The sequence below is a fragment of the Balearica regulorum genome, chromosome 1 (assembly GCF_011004875.1).
Source record: "Balearica regulorum gibbericeps isolate bBalReg1 chromosome 1, bBalReg1.pri, whole genome shotgun sequence".
NCBI classification, from domain to species: Eukaryota; Metazoa; Chordata; class Aves; order Gruiformes; family Gruidae; genus Balearica; species Balearica regulorum.
Window position 1 is genome coordinate 12,264,946 of NC_046184.1, and position 6,050 is coordinate 12,270,995.

The 6,050-nt window shown below is 48.3% G+C and overlaps 1 long non-coding RNA gene across 1 annotated transcript in view; it reads left to right on the forward strand.

Annotated features, from left to right (window-relative positions):
- LOC142604867 (uncharacterized) overlaps positions 1-1,542 on the forward strand; it is a 293,244-nt gene extending 291,702 nt beyond the window's left edge. The window contains exon 3 of the long non-coding RNA XR_012838718.1: positions 1,495-1,542. This is a non-coding gene — a long non-coding RNA (uncharacterized LOC142604867). The remainder of the gene's footprint in view (positions 1-1,494) is intronic.
- The last annotated feature ends 4,508 nt before the right edge of the window (positions 1,543-6,050 follow it).

Here is a 6,050-nt window from a genome sequence, read left to right on the forward strand (position 1 = left end):
ACCTTCTCCAGTGCCCTGTGACTGCAACAGTCATTTCTACCAGTGCAGAGCAGATGTAAACCCACCAGTCCTCGTCGCAAAAAACACATCCTTGGGGCTTTGGCACAGAGTTCTGTTTTTCTATGCAAAGAACTTGCGAAAGAACTGCTCCCCAATGTTTCATTGTGTTTTCTTCTTTTTTTTTTTTTTAAATACATTTCAATCTAATTTTCACCATACACTCACTGTCATCTGGTTAATCTAATTATTGAAAACACTGGAATAGGCAACTCAGTCCCTGAAGAAGGGAGTCCTGCAAGCTGTCCACATGAACAAGGGCATCAGTGTGCAGGTCTTCCAGCAGAAGTAGGAAGTGCAGAGCTAAAATACATTTTGCACTGTCTGGATATCTATTGCTGCTTGATCTGTAATGCTTCACTTGATTAATTCCTTGTTTGTATTGAAAATAATGGATTTCCACTGGTAAGGTTTCTGGATTCATTTCCAGCAATAAATCTAATTTAAAATTAATAATTTGAAGTATGGTGACATCACCATTAATTTCTGCATGCCTTTATGGCATAATAAAAGTCAAGGCTTTTAAGAAACAAATCCATGAACAAAGACATCTCTCAAACATATTCTCCAAGCAAACACCTAAGAAATCGGATGGACTTTACACTGTAGCCTCAAAGTTAATACAGGTAATACTGTACAGACTGGGCTTCCTACTCCTGCTTTAAGAAGTTAGGCCAGCCTAAGTGTGCCAGTTTCTGGCAAAGCAACGACAGGAGCGAGCTCTAGGCTTTGCGATCCTCCCAGAGTAAGGCCTGCAGTGGTGCCGCTGGGCTCCCAGGGGCCGGGGGGCGAGCTGTGAGGGGAGGACAGGGCGCGGGGAGCTCCCCGAGCCGCTAGGCCGGCAGCTACAGCCCCAGGGAAACCAGCACTCCCGGCCGCGGGCAGCTCGCATAAAACCAGCTACCAGATCTGACACAATCCCGACCCGGGAGGAGCGGGCGGGGGCGCCGGGCCTCTCCTGGGGCCGCCCGCCGCCTCCCGTCCTCGCTGGCGTCCGTGAGCGGCGCCAAGCGCAGCCGCCAGGGGTCGCAGTGGCACCGCTGCGCCCAGCGGCCGCCGCCGCCTGCAGGGCCGGGGGGCCGGGCCGGGGCGGGAAGGGCCCAGCGGGGCCAGGCGGGCACTGCGGCCTTGCACGCCCGGTGATCTCTTCCTACACACACAGAGCTCGGTGGGCTGAGGGAGGCAGGGAAGGGGCAGAGAGAGAGAACAAAGTGTGTATCTTTACTCCGCTCTCCTGAGACCCCACCTGGAGTACTGCATCCAGCTCTGGGGACCCCAGTACCAGAAAGACATGGAGCTGTTGGAGCGAGTCCAGAGGAGGCCACGAAGATGATCAGAGGGCTGGAGCACCTCTCCTATGAGGACAGGCTGAGGGAATTGGGCTTGTTCAACCTGCAGAAGAGAAGGCTCCGGGGAGACCTTAGAGCAGCCTTCCAGTACCTGAAGGGGCCTACAGGAAAGCTGGGGAGGGACTGTTTATCAGGGAGTGTAGTGACAGGACAAGGGGTAATGGCATTAAACTAAAAGAGGGTAGATTTAGATTAGATGTTAGGAAGAAATTCTTTACTGTGAGAGTGGTGAGGCACTGGAACAGGTTGCCCAGAGAAGCTGTGGATGCCCCCTCCCTGGAAGTGTTCAAGGCCAGGTTGGATGGGGCTTTGGGCAACGTGGTCTAGTGGAGGGTGTCCCTGCCCATGACAGAGGGGTTGGAACTTGATGATCTTTGAGGTCCCTTCCAACCCAAACCATTCTATGATTCTACGATTTTCATTTTTGTAGGGAACCTGGCATGTCCAAGTGTGACCGTTTTTTATGATGTGGGGTGTATTCCAGGTCACCTGCATCCTGCTTGAGCTGGGTTACCCAAGACAGTGAGCTGGATTGCTCTCTTCTCAAGTCTGGCTAATCCTTTAAGTTCATTAAGTATCTCCGAATTTACCTTGCGGAGTCACTGAGCTTTGAAATTCAGGCACCAGCCCATGGTTGGCAGTGCCAGACCTGCACTGATGGACCTAGCACTGAAGGCTGACTCTGTTGAGGCCTGTGGAAACCCGAACCCTGCCTGGATTCCCAGGGAAGACCAAAGAGTGAGGTGTGAGGACTACAGGAACAGGCTGTATTGGAGGGGAGGAGACAAACAGAAGACCGTGACGTCTGCTGTGTGGTTTTCGTACATGGTAGACTGTTTATACTTTTCTGTCCATGTGCACACAGAAAAATCATGGTCCCGTTTTTGTTGAAAAAGGGTTATTATTCACAGGGGAAAGAAATCTTTGAGACCAGATAGAAATATGTCTTCAGAGAAAAGACAGCCAGAGGTATCAAAAAATCTTCCCAAGAATGTGTCTGCAACTTTCCATAGAAAATGCACTAAATAATAGAAAGCAACTTTCTCAATACCTAACCCTGACTGCTAGAGATGAAGTTGATCCCATGAGCAGAGAATGATGAAGAAAAGATGTCTTCAACAGTTTGAAACCTATTCTATGCACTCAGGGACCTCCAAGTTGCACCAGGAACCTGGGCTCATGAGCCTGTACTTTCCAAAACCCTAAGTGTAATGCTGATCTTGGTCTTACCTCATTTCAAAATGAAAAGGTGGACATGAGACAGGAGCCAACAAGGGGTTAAGAAAAAATAATTTTGATGAAAGTGGCATGAGTCCTCTTCCTAGCTCCATGGGACCTCCAAGGTACAGAAGGAACCTGGACTCCTCAGCCTGCACTTTCCCAAATTCTAATCGTCCTCCTAGTTTTAAATCTACCCTAGCCTAGAAATCGACTGAGATGTGAATGACAGCAAGTAAAGTATCACTTCAAGATAAGCCCTCTTGCTTTTTCTCAGGAAAATTTTCCCTATTTCTCAATGATCATTGAGAGTTTAGGTTTCTCAAAACTGTTCTTGTCCATACCCTAATCCTACCATCAGCTCTCACTTTCAGCCTAAGGACCAGATCCCTTGGAATCTTCTCCTTCAGTTAGAGAGCCCTGTGTACCCCCATGCATTAGTAAATACAGTATTGCTGTTGCTGGTAACAAGCCACAGGCTTTGTGTTAAGTTAACACAGGCCTGAGAGCTTGACAGGTTTTGTCTGGACTAGTCTCAACTAACTTGGAGCTTTGTTTCCGCTTGTTTATCCATAACAGCAATTGTCTAATGAGCAGGTGGCTCTTACCTGTTTTGTTTTAGTTTTGCATAGCTTTGTATAATTGATGTAATACCTGTTGTTAAAAGTTTTTATATAAATAAGAATAACAAGTAATTCTGCTCTGTAGGATGAACTACCTGTGACCCTAGACTAATGATGAAGCACAAAGAGGTAAAGGTATGGTGTGATAGTGGTGGCTGTAAAGGTTTAGGCGTAGGATAATACCAGAGGACCCATTAACTCACCAGTGAGGGTTCTGCAAACCTTGGAGCTGGGTAAAATCAGTCGTGGCAAAAAAAAAAAAAAAAAGGTATCCAATGTGTATAAACCTTACCATAAATAATAAAGTTAGGTGCAATGGAATCAAGCTGGACTGAGGAAGAAAAATCAGAGTGTAGAGCATATTAAGAAACATATAAAAATGGTCCCAAGTGGCCCCTAGAGCAAGGAGGAAGCAGCCATCAACATCAGGCTCCTCCTAGCAAAGAGGAGAAAAAACCCTACCATGAACATCGTACTCCTCCCAGCAAGTGTCCCAGGAGGACAACTTGCTGTCACACCTCTTCCCTCGGACAAAAACCATCAGCGTTAGCAGCTAGAGGAGCAGTGGAGATGTAAATGTAGCAGAGCGGCTTTGCTTTTGTGGTGGGTTGACCCTGGCTGGGGGCCAGGTGCCCACCAGAGCCGCTCTATCACTCCCCTCCTTCATTAGACAGGGGAGAAAAGTACAACGAAAAGCTTGTGGGTCGAGATAAGGACAGGGAGAGATCACTCACTAATTATCGTCACGGGCAAAACAGACTGAACTTAGAGAGGAAATTCATCTGATTTATTACTAAGCAAAACAGAGTAGAGGAATGAGAAATAAAACCAAATCTTAAAACACCTCCCCCCACCCCTCCCATCTTCCCAGGCTCAACTTCACTCCCGGCTTCAACCTCCTCCCCCCTCAGCGGCACAGGGGGACGGGGAGTGGGGGTTACGGTCAGTTCATCACGCGGTGTTTCTGCCGCTTCTTCATCCTCAGGGGGAGGACTCCTCTCATCGTTCCCCTGCTCCAACATGGAGTCTTTTCCATGGGCTGCAGTCCTTCAGGAACTGCTCCAGCGTGGGTCTCTCCCATGGGGTGCAGACCTTCAGGAGCAAACTGCTCCAGCGTGGGTCCCCCACGGGGTCACAAGTCCTGCCAGCAAACCTGCTCTGGTGTGGGCTCCTCTCTCCACGGATCCACAGGTTCTGCCAGGAGCCTGCTCCAGCCTGGGCTTCCCATGGGGCCACAGCCTCCTTTGGGTGTCTCCACCTGCTCTGGCGTGGGGTCCTCCACGGGCTGCAGGTGGAATCTCTACACCCCCTCATCCTCCCTCCATGGGCTGCAGGGGGACAGCCTGCTTCACCATGGTCTTCTCCAGGGTCTGCAGGGGGATCTCTGCTCCGGCGCCTGGAGCACCTCCTGCCCCTCCTTCTGCACTGACCTTGGTGTCTGCAGAGTTTCTTACATCTTCTCGCTCCTCTCTCTGACTGCAAAAGCTCCCTCTAACTGATTTTTTTCCTTCTTAAATATGTTATCACAGAGGCGCTGATGGGCTCGGCCTTGGCCAGCGGCAGGTCCGTCTTGGAGCCGGCTGGCATTGGCTCTGTCAGACACAGGGGAAGCTTCTAGCAGCTTCTCACAGAAGCCACCCCTGTAGCCCCCCCGCTACCAAAACCTTGCCACGCAAAACCAACACACTTTCTATAGCATGGCAAATCCAGCTCACTGGGTTCTGTGAGATCATTTTGTTCATGCATTGAACTTGTACTGACAGTGTGTCCCTCTTACATAAAGGACATGCGCTGTGCGTCAACCTTAACATTGCTAAGAGGCCTTCTATGTAGGCAAGGACACTAGGTTTTTGGGGGTTTTTTATGTCTGATTGATTAATAGTATTATCCCTACAATTTCAAGAAATAGACTAGACCTTGACTACTTTAGGCTTTTCTGAAATTCAAAAGTTACAAATGAAACATCCATGAAGTCTTATCTGGGATATGGGCCACTTCAAGAACTGGATATCTCTACATGCATTCAAGATTTCCCTTTCCTAGGTTCCTCTCAGTCGTCTCCCTCGTTTCTCTTTTAACTAAATGTTTCCTTTTAATGCATCCCCATTCATCTGTTTTCCTACATCTACTCCCAGGAAGTATCCAAAGGCATTAAGGATCACAGAATCATAGAATGGTTTGGGTTGGAAGGGACCTTAAAGATAATCTAGTTCCAACCCCCCTGCTGTGGGCAGGGACACCCTCCACCAGACCAGGTTGCCCAAAGCCCCATCCAACCTGGCCTTGAACACTTCCAGGGAGGGGGCATCCACAGCTTCTCTGGGCAACCTGCTCCAATGTTTGACTCCTTTTATCATAAGAAAGGATAAAAAAATCCTAACTCTTCGCTTGAAAACTGGCAATAAGAAAAGTCTTAGAGAAGGAAACGAGTCATCTTGTGATGTACTTACTTTTGCACAGCTTTATCTTTGAAGATGAAACACTTCCCAAGGCCCTGATTTAGCAAAAACATCAGTCACTGAGAACGTGAAAATAACTGTTTAGCAAGTGAAACTGCCGTACTGTAGAGCTGCTGTACTGGGGCCAAAATGGCCAGAGAATGCACTCAAGAAACACCAAAGAATACTTTTCTCCCTGGGGATTACAATGAGGATTTCTACATTGACCCTAGGAGCAAACGACTGATGTGGAAAGGTCATACTCCTCAACTCTGAGTCAGCCACTCATTCTAATAAATTGAATTAAAGACTCAGCAGTCCATTCTTTTGTCCACTGGGACATGTAAACCTTATTAGTGTCAGTG